Raw genomic sequence first — 24,477 nt, forward strand, 5'->3', positions numbered from 1 at the left:
TGAAGATCAAGTGAGACAATCAATTTGAAAACTTTGCTAAAACAACATACAAACATATGCAGTATACTAATATAACTAGTAGCATAATTAGAAGATTTCATTTTCAAAATGTTAGAAATTAGTTGCAGTATCTTAAACATCTACCACTTGAAAGCAAACAGATGGATAAGAATAGCTCTTCGATGCCAAATTTAGCATGCTGTGTTTTCTTGTAGGTATGCCTGAGAGCTGTATCTCAAAAGAAACTGCAGAAATAAAATATCAAGTGCCCAAATAGCAAATGGATACAAATAAATAAGCAAAGGAATAGGAAGATAAACTAAGGAGAGCATGAATGTATTCATCAGATTCATGAATGTGTTCCTGCAACTACAAACTACAAAGTTCAAAGATAGCAGTACTACAGGGTTAAAAAGCTTTGGGCTTGTTGCTTGGTATTATCAAAGTAATTAACCTTAACCATTTCTGTCTTCTACATACTGATCCTTAATCACTTCTAAAAGTGTGTTTCTTTCTCATTGCTATAATGGCCTTTCCACTTTTAGTTGATGAGAAAGTTTATAAATGCTTTAGCTTCTACTCTCAGATGGAAAGATCTCTTACCTAATTGGCTATCTTTAAAGTAGCTCTTAATTACAACTGGTTCCTGCATACAATTTCCATTCCATCAGTTTCTCTCTTCCCAATAGTTCCCTATTTATGTTCTACAGACTTTATTAACTTATAATCATTTTTATGATACCAAGTTGTTATTACACCTTTGTGATGTTTTTGGAATCAGCAGTGTTCGATTTTCTAGGTAATGAACTGTTAGAATTATGAAAATCATTGAAATTTTAATTATGAAATTATTACAAGAAATTATTACAGCAACAATAAAATACAGTCAGTTGTAAGGCAAATGTCATGTGGCTTAATTCTAAAGTCAAGGGGAAGAGGAAGAGGGCATTTGCTTACTGTATATATTTGGGCACGTGGAAAAATAAAACACGGCTATCAAAAAAACAGATGCTGGGGCGCCTGGGTGGCGCAGTCGGTTAAGCGTCCGACTTCAGCCAGGTCACGATCTTGCGGTCCGTGAGTTCGAGCCCCGATCTCGCGGTCCGTGAGTTCGAGCCCCGCGTCAGGCTCTGGGCTGATGGCTCGGAGCCTGGAGCCTGTTTCCGATTCTGTGTCTCCCTCTCTCTCTGCCCCTCCCCCGTTCATGCTCTGTCTCTCTCTGTCACAAAAATAAAAAAAAAAAAAAAAAAAAAAAAAAAAACAGATGCTGTCATCTTCCATAAATTATAAAACCAGAGTTTCTATAAATATTTTAAGTGGAAATTATGGTAGAAGGGAAAAGGAAACATACAAGAATATAGGGAACATTTCTGAAATATAATGAGGGGCTGGGAGGGCCAGGTTAGAGAAGATGGCTAGATTTTTATATGTTCTACCACAGGATTAAGCAAATGTTGTAACTCAGGTCCTAAAGGAGGGGTCCTGCAAAAGCCTGATGGCTTAAGTGGAACCTTTTATTCTATGGTTAAAAAGAAATAAAGATGTTGATAAAGGTTACGAATTACTTTTTGCATCAGCACCAATCATGTTACCTCACATATCTGAGCCATGAGTTCACTATGACACACACAAATTAACACACATAAGTGTGCTGTGGATCTGGGCAAGGGATTTCTTTATTCCCACACATAACAATGGGAAATAAACCAAAATCAGAATATTTTTTTCTGGCAAATGATGTGCAATACACATGCATGTAGGGCTATTAAGGATGCTAGAAATGGGAGCAGTAAGCATTGAAAGAATACCAGTGGCTCCACGTCCTTTCAAAGTAACCCTGCCCTGAGACCCCTTTCATAGAAAAAGTACAAATAAAGGTGAAAATTATTTCATAAAATTTAAGTAAGATTTTACTCACATATTTTCCCCATTAGAAAAACTTCAAAAAAAAAAGATGGGGTGAGGGTCAGGGAAATGTATGGTTAGTCAAAGTAAAGAATCTAGGTAGGTTGACTTTGTGACCTCTATGTATGATATGGATGATGATGATGAAGGAAATGGTAAAGTAGCTGGCTGCACTTGCTGAGTAGAAACTGAGTGCTTACTCTATGCCAGACCCTGTGTGACATGTGCTGTTCTGCCATCCTCGTAACTACTGGTATATCATGCAGCCTAGCTTTTTTTAGGCCATTCTAACACTAACCTTCAAATTTGGTGAAAACCCAGTTACACATTTTTTGTTATTGTTGCAATGATAGACGGACAGAATTCTCTTTTTAGTCACATGGATATTATTCTCCAGTTTTAAAAAAAAGAGCGAAAATTAAAAAAAAAATAGTAAATAAATACTTATTGCTTCTTTATCATTTTAACTTTCAGTAAGCCAAGAATCTGGCTATAATTCTATAGTGAGGTATGTTATCTCTCTTAGGTCACATGGGGCCTTTTTTCTTTTCTTCTCTTTTTGCGTTCTAATTTAATGGACTTCTAGTGGCCTCCCTAAGCATCTAACTATAGACAAAGTGAATTAGGCAACAGGGAAAACCCGGCTCATTAGGATCCAATGTGCTGTATTCAGAATTAAATTAAAGAGTCTCACCTCATCAAACTCAAGAATCTGCCATAACAGACACTGATGAACAAAGGCCATTGTTTCACAATAGAAGATGGCTCTATCTTTTGGATTTGGAATGTACACAATATAAGCTCCTATTCTGATGTTTCTGGTCAATTCACAAGGTCATCAGAGTTTTTCAAAGGTTACATTCCAGAGTTTCATATGGGTGTCCTGGGATTGGGATGCTCAATGTATTTCAATTTATTTCTTACCATGTTTCATCCAAATGCTTCTCTAAGTGTACCTCTGTGCTCAGACTGTAAAACAACACAAGCAATGCAGGGGCTAAGAAAACAGTAGAAGTGAATTAGGGCATAGACAGAGATGTTAAATTTGAGCTTGCCCAGCGCTCCATTTATTTCTGAAATAAACTGATATCATTAAAATCTAGAAAATGCTTCTTAGTTTTTATTTTATAGTCATTGGCACAAAAGTGATAATTAAAGACACTGAATATAATCGACATACTTAAGAGGAAAAGATGACTAACTGCAGTTTTCAGATTGTTCGTTAAAACAAAAAGCACTCAAACCACAGCAAGAGAGAATTCAAGAAAGCAAAACTGTTTTCATAAGAAAAAAAAAAATTGACCTGTTAGAAAGCAATGGCCCTATCATGGAGTGACTCTTTGAATGAGGGATTAAATTAAATTTTTTTAGACTTTACAAGCAAAACTAGAATAACTTGCAAACAATTCCAGCATCATTTCCAAAAATCTGGCCATTGAATTTTTTTAGCAGATAATCTATCCTAATGGGACAATTTTCTAAAGAAAATGCTTTAAGAAACATTGTTTATGAAAGATACCCATGGTTTTGTTCATTTAAGCACAAAAATAGTCTTTTATTTTAACCTCTTTGTTTATAAGGGCTACAAAATGCTCTGTTTTGAAATTAATGTTTTGGTTGTGTTTGCTGACCTACATCAACCCTTTGCTTGTGTCTCAGGTTCAGTAGAATACAGATCAATAAAAACTACATGTTATATGCAATGATACTTCTAAAACACATTCTATGTCAACATGCTTGCCCCTGCCTACACACAAAGTCCACAAACTGCATGTTTTGGTTTCTTTGTTTTGGTTTTTTTAACTAATTTGGGTGTCTGCTTTTAATTTTTTTCTGTATTTCGCTTTATGACTTGTTCTATATCATCTATAGTGACCATGTAAACCAAATATAAAACTTGATAGAACATAAAAAATGAGAGTTACCCAAGGAACTCTTCTATGAGTAAGATAAACATGAAAGCTTAAGAATACCTTGAACTCACATGTTATAGTTAATATGGGCATAGATATATTTAGCAGACTACACAATTTATCTAGAATAATTCTGATATATAACTTTCCAAATCAGAATTTAAGATTGGTGAAAGCCCTGGACCACATATATTGTCTGTGATCCTAATTCATATTATTTATGTTTTGTCCTAATTATCTTTTTCTATGTCTTATATGCTACTTTTTTTCTCTGATGAATATTGATTACTTAGGGATCTTTACTACTGAGCAAATAATAAATCTTGGCTGATGAGTTTGAATGAAATCTACCTTAAGTACATTTTTTAAAGAGAAGAAGCTTTTTTTTGTAATCTGTTATATGCTCAAAGTCACTAGTTACCTATCACCAAAAAACTGATTCTCTCAATTTTTACAAGGAATAAAACATTCATTGAAATTGCATTAATTCTGAAAATAATATTATATAGAAAAAATAGATACTACACTACTTCCTTTGTGAGATACCAAACTTCACAATAGCTCAGATATTTTACTCCTTAAGTATTTCACATACAATATTTTCATGGGTTCCAAATGGACTTGGGGAAGCAATTGTAGTAACTGAAGGACTTTAAAAATTCCGCATATTCAGGTTCATCTCAATAGGGCACATTGTAAAATATCTGAGCTTATACCAGGGAGAAATTATAGTTGCATACAAGTAAAGTACTTCCTATAATTTATAAGAAAATGAAAGATAATGATGGGCCATTAAAAGATTGGAACTGAAAGAAAATTAAATTCTATAAACAGATTCTATTTTTTTTTTTTTTAGATTTTACATTTAAGTAAATAAAAAAAGTCTACATCCAACGTGTGTCTCAAACTCACAACCCCAAGATCAAGAGTTGCATGCTCTACCAACTGAGCCAGCCAGGTGTTCCTATAAACAGATTCTTAGTATAGCTTCCTAACTAGGAGAGACATAGCCACCCAGGAGGTATGGTGAAATGCTTGGCAGTTTTCAATTCAGTCATATTTATTGAGCATCTAATATGTGCCAGGAACTACACTTAGGTATAATACATAAGATACAAAAATGGGTAAAACATAATTCCTGTTCTTAGGGATTACAGAGGAGAGAGATGGATAGAACAAATAATAATTCATTAATTACAACAAATAGAGGCATAGGAAATCAGTTCTGGACAGAGAAAGGAAGGTGACATTGAGGATGACATCAGAACTGTGTGTTCAAGGATTAACAGGAGTTCTCCAAGTTTATAAAGCTAAAGATTTACAATTTAGGGAGAGAGGCCATGTAGAAAAGTGTTAGAGGTATCAGAAAATAGGGTCTGTTCAGGCTATTCTGAACACTTGCTATGGCTTGACTTTAGGTATCCTAGGATAAAAGGAGAGGTTAAAAAAAAAAGAGAGAGAGAGAGAGAGGAAGAGAGAGGACAGAGACCAAACATAAAGGGCCATGAGACACTAAGGGCCATGTGGCGGAAAGGATAGGCATTTGGATTTTATCTAAAGAAAGATAGGAGTCTACTGAAGGATTTACAAACTGAATGTCAATTTGGGAAAGTGGCAGATGAGGGGAGAAAATAGAATTGAAAAGCTAGAAGGGCTATAACAAAAAGGATAATAAAACATATTTATGGTGAGGATATATTCTTACCTTCTCTGCCTGTGGCTGGATGTTTAACTGAGTTGCGTACCAAAGTCCCAGAGAAAACGATGAACTAAACTTTGATTAGCCAGCATCTTCTCTCTTTGTGGTACAATGACTGTCAGATCATTCTGATATTCCGCATTGATTGTTGTTTTCCATAACTGGAAAATGAATTCAAGGACAGTAGGTGTGAATCCTGATGCTTACTTAGCTGGACTGTGATCTTGTTAAAAACTTCCAACAGAAAGTAGCATACACTGCTGGAAGAAAATCTCCTTGAAGTTTTAACAAAGAACAAATAGGCATACATGCACTGCTGTTCCTCCCAGAGCTGGCAAAGCAAGAACTCTTTAGGTCATCCATCTTTCTGTGAACAGACCAAGCATCTCATTCCAATCAAAGACTGTTCCCAATGAACATACTTTATATTGGCCATGGGAATGAAAGCTTAGATAGAACTCCAAGAAAATGACAATTTTATTTCTCCGTTTCTCTTTTATTGAACACCACAAAGAAATTGTAAGTAGTCACTAAGATCTAGGCTGTCACAGTACCTCCCCTACAAAAACAAAGTATTTTTCAATACTCTCCTCTTCAGAGTAAATAGAAACAACATCTTATTTTGTTTGCTGAGGTTTGACCCATAGCTTGTCAGTTCTGTATTGAAAGAAAAATACTCTACTCCTTTTATTGCATGAAATAATCAAGGCAGCTACACAGACACCATATTTTCCATTGTGTAAAATAATCCAGAGAGATTTACACGGTAAATTAAATGTTTTACTATTGTGTTGCACTCAATGACCTATGAATTTTTCTTTTCTCTGTTTTTTTAGTTCAGCAGTATAGCCCATCTGAAATGTATTCTTTTCTAACATCACTTCAAAATCATATACTTAGGTGTCATTTACATAATAGCAAAATCTGAGTAAATGGCAAGTTTTCAGTAGTAGGCAAAAGAATGATGTTAAAATGCAGTTAATTTGGGGTAGTTCAGTCAGTAGAGCATGCAACTCTTGATCTTCGGGTCACGAGATCAAGTCCCATATAAAGTACAGAGCTTACTTAAAAAGAAGAAAGAGAATGAACAACAGATCCTAAAAACTTTTTAAAAAAAAATAAAAATAAATAAAACACAGCTAAATTTAACTGTCTTTTTAAAAACAAAGATACAAATCATGGAATACTGTAAAATTAATGAAGTAAATTTGCTGTTTTACTATAAACTATTTCAGGAAAATTTTCAATCTTTATAAAAACAAGTTTTCCATGTACAGGTAGAAATGTAAATAGACTATGTTTACTTATCAAAGGCTAGGTGATAGCTTTTTTCCCTATATTGTTATTTTTAATTCTGAAAATCTACTACAGCTAAAGAAAGGGAAAAATTATTTCTGTAAGTCAGGATTCTTTACTCTGGAGAACTAATTAATAGATACCTTTTCATCAGTTTTATGAAGCAATGCATGTTAAATCTGTTAATACAGAGCAATTTTAGAATCTTGAGGTTATCTTTATATGTGTGTGTATTTCTCAGCACTGCTCACTTTTCTCAGCTACTATTAATTAAGTTATCTATTCAACATATTTTTCCAAACATTTGCTTTATGTTATACCCTTCTGGGTGCTCAAATAAACTTAGTGCTACCTACAGAATTCCTAGTAAAAAATGCTATGTTAGAAAACACCACCACCAAAACTCACATGTGGAACAGTTTCATTTTCCCGTGTCTAGGCCCCACTACCCTGGTAAAGAACTATGCAATGTTTCTTTAGAGCTCAGTAGCAATAATGATTTTATAGAAAACAAATTGCTACCATTATCGAACAAATTCCAGCCACATTGAAGTGGCTCAATGGGGTTATTTCCTTTCTTTCTAAACAGTGTTAGATGCTATGGAGGATGCAAAGGTGAACTCACATAAACTCTGCTCTAATAACATGCATTGTTATTGTCATGCAAGCCAGTAAGAAAAATAAATTGCAAAATGTGGTTTCTTTTTTCGTTTATAAGCAATAGATTACAGAAATAGAGAGGCAAGTCTCCTCTTACCGAAAAAGGGTAGTTGACAAGAAAGTTCTATAGAAATGGGTCTTTAAAGAGAGATAAGAGATCACCAACAGAGCTAGAGGGGAAAACCATTTTAGACAGAATGAATGAAGTTAATAAAGCAATGGAGATAAGACAACAAAGACTGGATAGGGACATATAACCACAATAATGTTAAATGTTCTGCCTAAGTGGAGAAAGTTATAAGAGATATTGAGAATTCCATTAATACAATTTAAAATATGTAATAGTTGTACAGTGACAGGAGGAGGAAAGTATAAGAAAACGAAAATGTGATTCTTTAAATTCAAAGGTCTTCAGACCTTGGTGGGAATGAACTGACCTACCTTTAGAGCCAAAGAAATACAAATGTGACTACATTAATCTTTTTGGTGCACCTCCAATTATAGGGTTGCTGATAAGGCAACTGTATTTAGAGCTCAGTACATCCCATCAGAATTGAGTGCAAAAATTCAATCACAAACCAGCTGAAACTTCTGGTCATTTAGTAAGTCACAGGAACTGAGATGGCAAATTCAGGGCATTTGTATGAAACATACATCAATCAGGTATTGAATATGTTTCTTTTAAAAGGGCCTAAAGTGATATATTATGGTACTTTTTTTCTAATTCAAGCCATATATATATATATATATATATACATATATATATGTATATATATATATATATATACATATATATATGTATATATATATATACATATATATATATGTATATATATATATATCACAAACTTATATATGTTTGTGATAGTACTTATATATATGTACATATATAAGTATGTATATAAGTATATATAAGTACAAACTTATATATGTTTGTGATAGTACTAATGAGCACACCTAGCACTCACATTCATTCTCCACTAAAGTAAACCAGAACTTTTTAAAGAAACAACTGACTTCAGGGCTGGAGCAGGTATGAGTCTGGAAAATTCCTGACAGACCAAAAAGTTGGGAAGTACTCAGAGAATATTGAGGACATATCAAAACAACACAGGATTAAAGAGGCTACTAATGGCCATATCAAGGAATATTTGGTAGTAATGTATTATAATTTATTGTATAAAATAGGAAGACCTGAGTCTATACAATATGAATGACAGAGAGAAATGGCAGAGAGAATGAAATCCGCTAAAACTACTTCAACCAAACTGGCTGAAGACACTCACCGGTGTCTTTTCTATATTCTGGACTTTTATTTTACTAGAGTCCCCATGCTAGAGTTCAATGTTTGGAAACCAGAGGCCTAATGCTATCATTCTGTGGGTATTAGTTTTGTTGAAAACCCTTCCTTCATTCATTCAATCTTCTACCCAGTGCCTAACAATGAGGTTTAGCTTTGGAAAAAGCATGGATTATCCTGGCACTGTTCCTTAAATTAGAATACCTACTCCACAGCATAATTGTGAGGACTTAAATTAGATGATGTATGTTGTATGCAGCACAAGGAAGTTTAGAGTAGGCAATCAATAAATGTAATTACTTCCTTCTTTTTCTAGCACACCAGTGAGCATATAGTTGATTCTTAACAGATGAATTACATCTCAGCATTTTACCACTTAATACTAACCTGTCTTGATTTCAGATAGCTTTTGTTGAAGGTTTACAAACAATTCATTTTGACCAATATTTCCAAACAAGCTAGTTGGCTTTCAATTTGCTCCTACAGGTGGTTCTTTGTGGTAGGTAAGAGTTGGTAAGGAGACAAAGGGATCCCAAAATTTGAAGTTAAGATTATCCATTGAAAATGTGTTGAATTGGGGAAAATTAACATGCAATAAATGAGATTCATCATCTATAAAATAATTCACTTTAAATGATATTAGCAGCTAAGATGTACTGAGCAATTTCTCTGGGCCGGATGTATTGCAAAGTTCTTATATAAACAATCCTATGAAGTAGATTCAGTTATTAGTCTTATTATATAGAGGAGAAAACAAGAAAACTAAAGTTAGTGAAGTAATTTGCCCAAGGTTAAACAACTAGAAGTACCTGGATTCAAACCCTAGTAGTCTGATTTTAATCTGTACAGTTAACTAATTAAACTAGAATACCATAATCTGTGAATGGAAGTTTGAATGCTTTTTTTCTAAAAATGATTAATTTTTAAAAGTATTCTTTAGTAAGCTAATATGGTGTGTCAGGTACTGTGGTAAATGCTAGAGATAGAGCAATGGGTTATAAATGTTTCCTCTTCTCTTGCAGGATGAGACTGGGCACAAAAACACAAATAAAATTTTTATCACGATGAACATGAGTATACTGACATTTAATTGACAGGCTTATTTGTTACATTATATTCAGTGTGAATAAAGTGCTTAATAAAATTGGGGAAAATTAACATGCAATAAATGAGATTCATAAATTAAGATTATTACTATTAAGATTCAGCTTAATAAAAGCTGGGTGATATAAAAAAAACTAGAAAAGAGGACACTCAAGAATAACACTTTCTCGGGGCGCCTGGGTGGCGCAGTCGGTTAAGCGTCCGACTTCAGCCAGGTCACGATCTCACGGTCTGTGAGTTCGAGCCCCGCATCAGGCTCTGGGCTGATGGCTCGGAGCCTGGAGCCTGCTTCCGATTCTGTGTCTCCCTCTCTCTCTGCCCCTCCCCCATTCATGCTCTGTCTCTCTCTGTCCCAAAAATAAATAAAAATTTGAAAAAAAAAAAATTAAAAAAAAAAAAAAAAAAAGAATAACACTTTCTCATTTGGTCATAAGCCTGCCTGGGGGCCGGGGCATGACATAAAAGAATCAGGATCCCTGGGCAGGTATCTCTGAAATGGAGATAGATGTATGTAAACCATCAGAGCTCAAAATTACTAACCATCAAGAATACATATAGTGTCCTTGCTGTGATTTCATGCTGTTCCTCTTAAGTTACATTTTCCAACAATAAATTATTAAATGGGCATAGTAATCATGTTGTATGTAGACCATAGAGAGTTTGATCAGGCTGAACAAATCCACAACAGTTTAGTCAATTGTTAGCGAACTAAACAAGAAATAAGATTTTAATTATGCAAAGACAGAGAACAGACACTGAAATACAGTACACACACAGATTGCCTACCACTCTAAGCGCTTTACAAACACGTGTGCCTGTGCATGCGCAAGGACCCACACACGTGCACACACGTGCACATACCTCTTTTTGACTCCCATTTCCTAATAATAATACCTCTCGTTAGACAACCTTGGATCTTAGTCCAGCCTCCTAATCAAATTCACTTTTACGATAAATTAGGTGATTTACTTCAAGGTTTTGTCACAAATATTATTGCTTTTAGAAAGGTGGAAAAACCAAACTTTGCAAAATCCACTCTATAACTGTTAGGTAGAAGCCAGATATGAGCAGTGGAAGAACTCCCCAAGGCAGAGTTCCAAGTCCTTTAAGGGAATTAAAGAGACACGAGGTGGAGGCAAGGATGGTAATTAATAAGCTATATGTTAAAAGACATTAAAAGCTGAGGGGTTAGGGAAGCAGGGTGCGGGGAGGGGAGGCATAAAACATCCTGACCTGTGGCTTCCAAGACTTTGTGACTGTACAGAACAGTCGCTGTCTTCTTCCACCTCTGACCCAGGGTAACCCCTAGACTCATTATAACATAGTTGCATTGCAGTTATACCCCCCTCTTCCTTCCCCATAAAGAAAAGCTGCAATGTTGGTTCTGGTACAACCTTGTAGGGTTAAGAACTACCCCTTGCAATCTGTGGGAGGAGTCCCCCAAATGATTGGAAGCAGCCTGCATTAGAGACCATCCTATTGTAGGTCACAGCTTCTCCCAGCCTGGAGAGACATAGCTAATATTTAATACCCAAACAATCTAGAGCAAGTTACACCTTCATAACCTGTCTGCTCTCCCACCTTAAGAGTGGTATTTTGTTTTAATACACTGCTTTGTGCTTGCTACTTTCCTTCTGACTGCCTATATTCCAACACAGATCCCCACATAAATCTTTTCATGGGGAATCCAAGGACCAAGACCTCCATTCACACAACACAGAGTCTCCCACTGGTAACATAACCTTATCTCTTTGCCTAATATCTTCAAGGCATTTGTCAAGACTGACACCACTCACTCAGAACTATTCATGCCCTGCTAATGGGCAAGGCTTTTATTTAAATCATGACTGGAACATATTAATGGCATTAGACAAACTTTACTGATTTGCCTTGGGAAAATATAATCCAATTTAACATCAACAAAATAAATGTAACATTTGCTTGAACTTAATATTCACTCTGAAGTATATAATTCAGCATTCTCTTATATAATATGGTTTCTCTGTGCAAAGTTCTGAAATGCTAAGTTTTGTCCCCAATTTTTACTTCTGCTGATCTCCATATTGTTGAGAGCACTGTACTCAATTTTGCTAAGAAATGCTCTTATAATATGTCCAATTTTCATTAATGGCTTATACAGGTAATAAAACTATTCATGAAACTCAGGGATGCTTTTTATGTTATCTCTTGGGAGGCAATTTGACATTAAAGAAAACAGAGGAAGAAAGTTATCTCTTCTGGATAATTTACCTATCATCAAAGTCTCAGAAATAATTAACATATTAAAAAAAGTTTTTCTGTGTTTGCTTCAGAGACTACACATATGTACTTCCAATTCAAAGAAGTATGTGAAGTGATATTAATGTTCAGATGAATTAATACTCTTATTAACAGACTTACACACAGGTCCTTAAGGAAGAAACATTATTTTCAGTTAAATTAAAATTTTTCTTTAAATATTAATAAAAATGCATGAACTGTAATTAACTCTCCTCACCCTAATATTGGCATGCATGTCCATTTGGAGGAGAACTGATGTTACTGCTGGGGCTTGAAGATAACCGTGACTGATCCTTCTGGATTTAAAGCAGCAATTTAATTCAGTCATGGACAGAATGGTACATTACTATGACACCTGGCCTATGATACCAAAAACTGAAAAATGAGAACAAAAACTAGGCATGAAAAACAAATGTGTTAAAAAAAATAGAACATAACCAAAAGGAAGGTAATTTAGTCATTTTTAGATGAAAGTAAATTGCTAGAGAAAAAAAAATGCTCTCATTTTAACACATGAAAATAAAACTTGTTCTTTATTAATTTTTAAGTATAACAGAGTAATTACTAAAGTGAAGTAAAAAAAATTAAATATGGATACCATAATTTCCATGGTTACAATCAGTTGTGTCATCTAATAGAGATTCCCAAATGTAGGTTTTGTAACCTCTGCACCTGAAGCACTGGATAAAATCAAATTCCCAAACCCCATTTATTAAAAGAGATCCTGCAGTACTTTCTTTTTTTAATATGAAATTTATTGTCCAATTGGTTTCCATACAACACCCAGTGCTCATCCCATCAGGTGTCCTCCTCAATGCCCATCACCCACTTGCCCCTCTCCCCCACCCCCCATCAACCCTCAGTTTGTTCTCAGTTTTTAAGAGTCTCTTGTGGTTTGCCTCCCTCCCTCTCTGTAACTTTTTCCCCCCCTTCCCCTCCCCCATGGTCTTCTGTGAAGTTTCTCAGGATCCACAGATGAGTGAAAACATATGGTATCTGTCTTTCTCTGCCTGACTTATTTCACTTAGCACAACACTCTCCAGTTCCATCCACGTTGCTACAAATAACCGTATTTCATTCTTTCTCATTGCCAAGTAGTATCCCATTGTATACGTAAACCACATCTTCTTTATCCATTCAGTAGTTGATGGACATTTAGGGTGCTTCCATAATTTGGCTATTGTTGAAAGTGCTGTGATAAACATTGGGGAACAAGTGCTCCTATGCATCAGCACTCCTGTATCCCTTGGGTAAATTCTTAGCAGTGCTACTGCTGGCTCATAGGGTAAATCTATTTTTAATTTTTTGTGGAACTTCCACACTGTTTTCCAGAGCGGCTGCACCAGTTTGCATTCCCACCAACAGTGCAAGAGGGTTCCCATTTCTCCACATTGTCTCCAGCATCTATAGTTTCCTGATTTGTTCATTTTAGCCACTCTGACTGGCATGAGGTGGCATCTCAGTGTGGTTTTGATTTGTATTTCCCTCATGAGGAGTGATGGTGAGCATCTTTCCATGTGCCGGTTGGCCATCTGGATGTCTACTTTAGAGACAGAAGTGTTTTCTGACCATTTTTTCACCAGATTAATTTGTTTTTCAGGTGTGGAGTTTGGTGAGTTATTTATAGATTTTGGATACTAGCCCTTTGTCTGATATGTCATTTGCAAATATCTTTTCCCATTCCGTCAGTTGCCTTTTAGTTCTGTTGATTGTTTCCTTTGCAGCGCAGAAGCTTTTTATCTTAATGAGGTTCCAATAGTTCATTTTTGCTTTTAATTCCCTTGACTTTGGAGATGTATCAAGTAAGAAATTGCTGTGGCTAAGGTAGAGAGGTTGTTTCCTGCGTTCTCTTCTAGGGTTTTGATGGTTTCCTGTCTCACATTCATGTCTTTCATCCATTTTGAGTTTATTTTTGTGAATGGTGTGAGAAACTGGTCTAGTTTCATTCTTCTGCATGTAGCTGTCCAGTTCTCCTAACACCATTTGTTAAAGAGACTGTCTTTTTCCATTGGATATTGTTTCCTGCTTTGTCAAAGATTAGTGGGCCATACTTTTGTGGGTTCAATTCTGGAGTCTCTATTCTATTCCATTGAATATGGAATGTTTTTGTGACATGTCTATAGACAGACATGTCTATATGTCTGTTTTTGTGCCAATACCATGCTGTCTTGATGATTACAGCTTTGTAGTAGAGGCTAAAGTCTGGGATTGTGATGCTACCTGCCTTGGTCTTCTTCTTCAATATTACTTTGGCTATTCAGGGTCTTTTGTGGTTCCATAAAAATTTTAGGATTGCTTGTTCTAGCTTCGAGAAGAATGCTGGTGCAATTTTGATCGGGATTGCATTGAATGTGTAGATAGCTTTGGGTAGTATTGACATTTTAACAATATTTATTCTTCCAATCCATGAGCACGGAATGTTTTTCCATTCTTTGTATCTTCTTCAATTTCCTTCATAAGCTTTCTATAGTTTTCAGTATACAGATCTTTTACATCTTTGGTTAGGTTTATTCCTAGGTATTTTATGATTCTTGGTGCAGTTGTGAATGGGATCAGTTTCTTTATTTGTCTTTCTGTTGCTTCATTATTAACATATAATAATGCAACTGATTTCTGTACATTAATATTGTATCCTGCGACTTTGCTGAATTCACGTATCAGTTCTAGCAGACTTTTGGAGTCTATCAGGTTTTCCATGTACAATATCATGTCATCTGCAAAAAGTGAAAGCTTGACTTCATCATTGCCAATTTTGATGCCCTTGAATTCCTTTTGTTGTCTGACTGCTGATGCTAGAACTTCCAACACTATGTTAAACAACAGCGGTGAGAGTGGACTTCCCTGTCGTGTTCCTGATCTCAGGGGGAAAGCTCTCAGTTTTTCCCCATTGAGGATGATATTAGCTGTAGGCTTTTCATAAATGGCTTTTATGATGTTTGAGTATGTTCCTTCTATCCTGACTTTCTCAACGGTTTTTATTAAGAAAGGATGCTGAATTTTGTCAAATGCTTTTTCTGCATCGATTGACAGGATCATATGATTCTTATCTTTTCCTTTATTAATGTGATGTATCACATTGATTGATTTGCGAATGTTGAACCAGCCCTGCAGCCCAGGAATGAATCCCACTTGATCATGGTGAATAATTCTTTTTATATGCTGTTGAATTCGATTTGCTAGTATCTAATTGAGAATTTTTGCATCCATATTCATCAGGGATATTGGCCTGTAGTTCTCTTTTTTTGCTGGGTCTCTGTCTGGTTTGTGCATCAAAGTAATGCTGGCCTCATAGAATGAATCTGGAAGTTTTTCTTCTCCTTCTATTTTTTTGGAACAGCTTGAGAATGATAGGTATGATCTCTGCTTTAAATGTCTGGTAGAATTCCCCAGGAAAGCCATCTGGTCCTGGGCTCCTTTTTGTTGGGAGATTTTTGATAACTGATTCAATTTCTTTTCTGGTTATGGGTCGGTTCAAATTTTCTATTTCTTCCTGTTTGAGTTTTGGAAGTATGTGGGTTTTTAGGAATTTGTCCATTTCTTCCAGGTTGTCCAGTTTGTTGGCATATAGTTTTTCATAGTATTCCTTGATAATTGCTTGTATTTCTGAAGGATTAATTGTAATAATTCCATTTTCATTCATGATTTTATCTATTTGGGTCATCTCCCTTTTCTTTTTGAGAAGCCTGCTAGAGGTTTATCAATTTTGTTTATTTTTTCAAAAAACCAACTCTTGGTTTCATTGATCTGCTCTACAGTTTTTTCTTAGATTCTACATTGTTTATTTCTGCTCTGATCTTTATTATTTCTCTTCTGCTCGGTTTGGGGTGTCTTTGCTGTTCTGCTTCTATTTCCTTAGGTGTGCTGTTAGATTTTGTATTTGGGATTTTTCTTGTTTCTTGAGATAGGCCTGGATTGCAATGTCTTTTCCTCTCAGGACTGCCTTTGCTGCATCCCAAAGTATTTGTATTGTTGTATTTTCATTTTCATTTGTTTCCATATATTTTTTCATTTCTTCTCCCACTGCCTGGTAGACCCATTCATTCTTTATTAGGGTGTTCTTCAATCTCCATGCTTTTGGAGGTTTTTCAGACCTTTTCCTGTGATTGATTTCAAGCTTCATAGCATTGTGGTCTGAAAGTGTGCATAGTATGATCTCAATTCTTTTATACTTATGAAGGGCTGTTTTGTGACCCAGTGTGTGATCTATCTTGGAGAATGTTCCATGTGCACTCAAGAAGAAAGTATATTCTGTTGCTTTGGGATGCAGAGTTCTAAATATATCTGTCAAGTCCACCTGATCCAATATATCATTCAGGGCCCTTGTTTCTTTACTGATCCGGTGTCTAGATGCTCTATCCATTGTTGTAAGTGGGGTATTAAAGTCCCCTGCAATTACCACATTCTTATCAATAGGTTGCTTATGTTTGAGATTGTTTTATATATTTGGGGACTCTGGTATTTAGTGCATAGACATATATAATTGTTAGCTCTTCCTGATGGATGGACCCTGTAATTATTATATAATGCCCTTCTTCATCTCTTGTTACAGCCTTTAATTTAAAGTCTGGTTTGTCTGATATAAGTATGGCTACTCCAGCTTTCTTTTGACTTCCAGTAGCATGATAGATAGTTTTCCGTCCCCTCACTTTCAATATGAAGGTGTCCTCAGGTCTAAAATGAGTCTCTTGTAGACAGAAAATAGATGGGTCATGTTTTTTTATCCATTCCGATACCCTATGTCTTTTGGTTGGAGCATTTAGTCCATTTACATTCAATGTTGTTATGGAAAGATATGGGTTTAGAGTCATTGTGATGTCTGTACGTTTCATGCTTGTAGTGATGTCTCTGGTACTTTGTGGTCCTTGCAACATTTCACTCAAAGAATCACCCTTAGGATCTTTTGAGAGCTGGGTTAGTGGTGATGAATTCCTTCAGTTTTTGTTTGTTTGGGAAAACCTTTATCTCTCCTTCTATTCTGAATGCCAGACTTGCTGGATAAAGGATTCTCAGCTGCATATTTTTTCTGTTCATCATATTGAAGGTTTCCTGCCATTCCTTTCTGGCCTGCCAAGTTTCAGCACATAAGTCTGCTACTACTCTTATGTGTCTACCTTTGTAAGTTAGAGCCTGTTTATCCCTAGCTGCTTTCAGAATTTTCTCTTTATCCTTGTATTTTGCAAGTTTGATATGTCATGTAGGTGACTGATTCAAGTTACGTCTGAAGAGAGTTCTCTGTGCCTCCTGGATTTCAATGTCTTTTTCCTTCCCCAGATCAGGGAAGTTCTCAGCTATGATTTGTTCAAGTACACCTTCAGCCCCTTTCTCTTTCTCTACTTCTTCTGGAATTCCTATGATATGGATATGTTCCATTTGATTGCATCACTTAGTTCTCTAATTCTCCCCTCATACTCCTGGATGTTTTTATCTCTCTTTTCCTCAGCTTCCTCTTTTTCCATAATTTTATTTTTTAATTCACCTAGTTTCTCCTCTGCCTCTTCAATCCCTGCTATGGCCACCTCCATTTTATTTTGTACCTCATTCATAGCATTTTTGAGTTCCTCATGACTATTTCTTAGTCCCTTGATCTCTGTACCAATAGATTCTCTGCTGTCCTCTATGCTTTTTTCAAGCCCAGTGATTAATTTTATGACTATTATTCTAAATTATTGTTCCATTATATTGCTTAAATCAATTTTGATCAATTCATTAGATGTTACTACTCCTAGAGTTTCTTTTGAGGCAAATTCTTCCATTTCATCATTTTGGGTAGTCCCTGTGGTAGCTCCAAACTGCAGGTCACTTCCCCTGTGCTGTCTGGAGTAACTTGTGTTGGTGGGCGGGGCTGCAGTCAGACCAGATGTCTGCCCCCAGGCAACCGCTGGGGCCACAGTCAGACTGGTGTGTAACTTATCTTCCCCTCTCCCAGGAGCAGGACTCACTGTGGACTGGTGTGGCCCCTGGCTGGGCTACATGCACACTGTCAGACTTGTGGTGCTACTTCAATGGGTTCTGGCCCAGGTTGTATTAGCCGGGGTGGATCCACAAGGTGCACAGGGGTGGGAGGGGCAGACGTAGCTTACTTTGCCATCAGTGGTCCCCTGTGGGAGGGGCCCTGCAACACTGGGAGGGATGCAGGCCTGTTGGAGGGATGGATCCACAGAAGCACCCCACAGTACTTTTTAAAAAGCTCCACAGGTGAGCGTAATGCTCACTTAATTTTGATCATCGGTGAGCAAATTCCAACATTTCTTCCCTCATTTTGCTCACCTATGAAGTACTCAGGGAAATGATCATTAATATACTTTTTTTCAGAAACAGTAGAAAGAAAGAGAGATTACAAATAAAGTTAATGATTATAACTGCAATGCTAAACAGAATCCCAGCCCCCTTCTTCCATGTTAGCATGGTCATTGCAGCTGGGCAGGAGGTAGAGGGTTTGCTAATGGCAGGATGAGTTTTACTATGGGGCTGAGAAAAGAGTTTCATCTTGAAAAGCACGTATGTCTTCTGGTTGCTTCTGGTGAAAATAAGAGCTAAGAAAAAGGAACCAACAGGAATCATGTGGAGGATTTTGAGAGGAAAGGGACATGGAGGAAGGCAATTGATTCTTTCCAATATGGAAATGCTAATACAGTACTTTTTTTTTCTATAAGAACCTACTGAAACATGGAGTCAGAAGTATTGGTGAGCAAGAGTATGCAAATTTGTATAATAAATCCAAATAACAGTTGTGAACACCCTGAAGGAATCAAGATTATCATATGAGGAAAGAGGAGAGGAAATATTCTTATCAGAGGCAATATGGGGATCCATGGCATTTAACTGAAACATTAAGAAACTGGTGCTACCATATTTTATAATCTGAGCAGGAAACAGAACACGATGTTTAGATGAGCTCTTTTTCCAATTACATAGACCCGTATTCTACAATGTCATACTAACTCCAACCTATATCAATGCCATATGCTATGTCATCAAAAGTGCCAGCCCTTTTCTTGGACTGGGTTCATAATGGGTCATCACACTCTGAGCTTTCCTGCACATAAAGTTCCTTTGACATCAGCAGCAAATCTAGTCTTCTAATTAATATGGTCCAACATTAGGAGGCTAAGAAAAATGTTAGATGGGACACAACATTATCGCTCACCTAGAAATTTCCTCAAGCTAGATGCCAAAGGAAATAATGCCCTTTTCCTACCCTTCCTACTGTACCAGAAAATAACAGAGAATGTACCTGTAGGGAGAGTCATAGGTGAGAATTAGACAAAAGAATGTCTTCACTTTTTGCAGAAAATAATTTCTAACATATGGAAGGAAAATTCTAGCCTATAAATTTGTAGTTTATGAAAGCTTTCATTAAGTGATGAATTCTTTGAAAAGTTCAAGATTCTGCTTGCTTTATAGGTCAACAATAGTGTCTTAGTACCTGTATTTTTTTCCTCTCCCATTCCTGGGTAATATGCTTCCATTTGATATTCACTAAGGAGATGCACTCCTTATTACCATCCAGTTTTCATGAGAAATCATTAGAGCGGCAATGTAAAAATCTACCTTGATTACAAACATGCACATTTTCCATGCTAATATAAAATAAATGTCATACATTTTATCAGTTTTTCTTCCCCAAAGAGTTGATATTAAGAAGGCATTAGAAAAACCTAAATCATGGACCATTATTCATTCAATAGTCAAAAAAGAAAAAAAAAAGTATCTGTGTTAGATGCTATTAACACATGCCAAATGCCAGTTATAATGATCCCATTAACTCAGATATGATGAATAGTTCATGAAGTCTGACTTCATGTTATTTCTGGAACTTGTGTTTATATATATATTCTTTCTGGAAATAATGGTCCAAGTCCTGATCTGCCTAGGGGCTTTGCTGCTTTTTTCCACAAGATTTCTTTGATTCTAGCTCTAGGGAATTATAGTTTTCTATTCAGATAGTGAAGACAGAAAAGGTCATCTCCCAAACACTACTAAGAGGCCATCGTTTCTTTGCCTTCTTAAGCTAGAGGTTGAAAATGAACAAGAAATCTTTTTGAGAGGGAAAAGAGCTAACCTAAAAGCCTTTCAGGGACCCTCCCATATCTCATTCGTTATGTTCCCTGTTCTGGTGGCAAACATTAACTATCCTACTCTCTTTGTAATCATTTTGTCTCTAGTATTTTGTCTAGGGGATGTAGCTACAGTGCAAGTAACAAAAGGAGTCAATTAATACCATTTTTTAAAGCTTTTATATGAAGCAGAGGCTCTTTGTTTAGTGCTGTCAGGCCCATAACGAATGAAGATTAAATAGTGGCTGATCTGGACAGGATGGTGGCAAAACTTAGAACTCTTTATTTAACACACAGGCTTTCCACAGAGCCCAGTTTATTGAACATTGCTGCTGAGGATACCAGAACTTGAGAAACCCTTGTTAATAAAAACTATGCTGCCAGACAAAAGAAGAGCTAATAAATTTTAAGTATGCTAATGGGGGTTGAGACAGGATTTGCTATTAGTTTGGCAAGCATATTGAGAGACTCCTAGGAAAAGTGAATTAAGCCCAAGAGGCTATAGTGGTTAGAAAGAAACTGAAAACTGACTCAGAAGGAAGTCAAGACACCAGTGTGAATTTCCAAGGAACTGTACCTATAAGAAATATTCAAGCAGTCTTTTGGTAGGTAACAAATTGTGGGGTATAATAACAAATGCTATAAGGAAAGATAAACAGGTAACGAGGAATATTTGAGACAGGATTTAATCAGTAACCAAATTTCAAAATTCAAAACAGTTCCTCAGACTTTTTGATGTCTGGTACACATACAGAGAAACATCACCTGCATAATCTTTGATATTGAAGGAGTCTCCCCCCATAGTGTGCCACTTTCATATGTGGACTATCTTAAGCTGAAGACAATGAGACCCTCTGGGCTCATGAGAAACTCTCCTACCCCCAGCCCCCATCCAACTACCTAGAAAAATCTAAATTGGGTGTCTTTTTCAGAAGAAGAGTTATTACTAGAAAGAAATGTTATCTGAGTGACCCAACTGTATGGCAAGGCAAACAAATAATTGCCAAATATCTGTTCTTATTGCCCTGTAAATTGTCCTCCTCCCCTTTGCAGTTCCAGGGTCCTATCCCATTTCTTAGCTCAGGATGGCATACATACCTCACTTTGCCTTTCTGTCTTTGAAACTTTAATGTATGTGGGGTTGTTATATATATGAGATTAAATTTGATTTTTCCTTATTCATCTGTTTCTTATCAATTTAATTCTTAAACCAGCCAGAAGAACCTTTGAAGGGAAAAGGAAAAGTTTTCCTCCCCAACAATATAGATAAGGGACTAAAATTATTAGTACACCAAGGTAATACATATAGACACAAAATAATGCATTTTTATATATGTGTTAATGACTGAAATGAGAGAAATTAATTGAATCAAGTTTCCTTAGTCCATAAAGAAAATAAGTATAAGAAAATCATAGACCTCTGGGCTAAAAGGAATTTTGGAATGACCTTGTTCAGCTACCTATGTTTAAACTCCAGACATCACAATCATGGACTGCTGAAAAGACACTTAGGTGAGAAGATTTACAAAGAGATGAGAAAGAGATTTCTAAGAGATTACAAAGACAGAGAAAAATCCCAACCTTTTATATAGCCAAGCAGACACAACCTGAAGGGAAGCAGAATTTGCCCCCAAAATATGTCTCTTTGGCTTAAGGATTATTTTAGGCTAATTATTTTTGAGACACAGTGATGTAGGAAAAACTCTAAAAACAGAGAAGTTACTCCTTTATAAGAGATAGTTACATTTATAAGGGAAATCTGCATTTGTAAGGGTGTCTAACTCTTTATACCAGAAACTGAAGAATGTCTAAATCTTTAGAAACTATCAATGGAGAAGGCAGAAACTTAAATCTTTTTATAACAACCACACCCTTAATTACTATACTTGCTGAGGTAATCTCCTATAATTGCCCTCTCTTTCCCCCAACATCCTTTGTCTTTAGTAGAGATAGTATTTAAGGTGGTGGCTTGAGCCATTTGGGGGAGCTACTCGGTTTTTGGGGGTATGCCCAATGAATACAGGGGGTATACATGTTATTAAATTTGTTTGTTTTTCTTATGATCTTTTATTACAGGTGGGGTACAGGGAGGAGAGGGGGTGTGAAGAGGTCTGTCTGAGCCAGGAACCTAGAAGGGTAGAGTAAAATTTTTTCTACTTCCCCACAAATAAATTACATAGAAGTTTTTTCAAGATAGACAATAACTATCCTCAAGATGACTTGAAAACATTATTTGTCATACATAGTTCATCCTAACCCTACCTGATATTTGAGGGGACCTTCTGTGTTAGCTAACTAGCTTTACCTAGAGGAAAAACAAACTATCTTTATGATAGGAGATAGTTTTGCAAAAGGTCAGCAAGGCACACACCCTCCTATAGGAACTGGGAGATAAGGGTGTTTACATTTCAAAGAGATGTTCCCAGGCCCTAGAGAAAGACATTCTTAATGAAAAGACATTCCAGACATTTTCAAAAAGAGGCCTGATTACCATTCAAATGGATTTTTATACATTTCAAAGAGAAGAGACTATACTTACAAGTGTTCTAAAACATTTTCTAAAGGAAATGCTCTGAGAAAAAGTATGGGAAATCTCTTCCCTTATTTTCAACAGGGAGAATTAAGCCTCTTCTTTTTAATTTGTCTGTGTTCTTACAACTCTTGGTCTGATTTCTATAGTGGCTGGTATTGTCCACTGACATTTGTGGATGGTAGTCAGAGGACCGATGAACCTGCTGAAATTGTTTTTTGAACGTGCATTTTGGGGGTAAATGGGTAAAGGATTCACTGTTTTCTCATTTTGTGTTGTCAAGAAGTCCTTCTATATGTTTAGTTACTTGGTAAGTCTCTGTCCAGTTCCTAATGTATTTCTGATAGTATCACCTTCTTCACAGCCTAACAAGGAAGATCCTCATTTTCCTCTACTTCATGTATCAAGTCCAGCATTTTCCTGGATCCCTGTTGCCAATTTCCAGCCCATTCTTTTGTAAATCTCCTTCAATGATTCATCTTCTTCTGGTCTGTGAAATCCAGTATCTACGTCACTGTTTTTCAACGATTTTGTTCACAATCTACTGGTACCCAGTCATTCGTGCAATAACACTGGGCAACAAAAAATAGTTATCAAAATGACTTATTCAGCAGTGGATTGCATAATTCCTTCTGCAGTAAGTGCTTTCAATTCTACTCATTTCTGTAACTATTCAGATGGCCACAAATCTGGATCTTGATTTCTACTTCTAGGTAATTTAACATTTATATTTCATTCTTTTATCACATCCTTTTATCCTACAATCCCTTTGTCCTCCTGCATTCTTGATTTCATCCTCTAGAATACTCTCCCAAATATTGGCTGAGCTTTGTGCCTTTTGTTTTCTGCTCTATTGACCACTGCTTCTTCATCATCCAAATTAAAGTTTTACCTATCAGCTCTGTACGACTCTAGCAATCAAACAAATGAAACTTTCCTTAAATTTTATCTCTGCCTATTCTTGTACTTGAAACAACTTTGTGGAGTCCTCATTTTATGCAAGATAAATTTCTCGTTGTTTAACATGGCCTTTGCATCTTGGCTCTGGCTACCTTTTCCAATTTCATTCCACACACTTCCCTATACTCAATTAGAATTCTTATCTGAATACAGCAATAACTTTGATTCTCCCATGCCTTTATTTATTATATTCTTTGTGAATAGAATATCCTTTCCTCTTTTAAATCTCCTTTACATGACTTTTGTTCATTTGTTTCAATTCTCTCTGCCATTGGCCTGGTCAGGTCAATGGCACTAAATATATATCTGGATCATCACATCTTCCATCTGTTCTCTTTTTCCCTATTTTTTTCCCATTCCAAAGTAATCTTTGAAATAACTACTTGGAATACATCAAACACTGCTTAAAATTTATTTTCTTCATTGTATAAATGAATATTATCTTCTACATCTAATGCCAAACTATTTTTCCAGCAATATCCATTCTACTTATATAAATCTTTTCCATCAATTTATTCATTGTTCCAGAAAGAGCTCCCATTTCTACTTTGCTCATAATTCCTTATTCCATATGCTTCATGTTTCTAAATACAAAAGATAACTCAAATATTGATTCATCTCACATCCTCCTTTTCCTGACCACCAAAACTTAATGTGATTTATCCTTTGTATGATTTATAATTCAGTAAGTTGTACACCCAAACTTTGTTCTTGTTCCATTTTGTTTACATAACTACCATTTAACAATGAATAAAGCCCACATTTTGTGAAAA

At 36.0% G+C, this 24,477-nt stretch overlaps 1 long non-coding RNA gene across 1 annotated transcript in view; it reads right to left on the bottom strand.

Annotated features, from left to right (window-relative positions):
• The window catches only part of LOC111560505, a 1,125,299-nt gene that overhangs the window by 616,164 nt on the left and 484,658 nt on the right, over positions 1-24,477 (bottom strand). Inside the window, exon 4 of the long non-coding RNA XR_006598120.1 lies at positions 5,524-5,678. This is a non-coding gene — a long non-coding RNA (uncharacterized LOC111560505). The remainder of the gene's footprint in view (positions 1-5,523; positions 5,679-24,477) is intronic.

Source organism: Felis catus, chromosome B2 (genome assembly GCF_018350175.1).
Source record: "Felis catus isolate Fca126 chromosome B2, F.catus_Fca126_mat1.0, whole genome shotgun sequence".
Classification (NCBI taxonomy): domain Eukaryota; kingdom Metazoa; phylum Chordata; class Mammalia; order Carnivora; family Felidae; genus Felis; species Felis catus.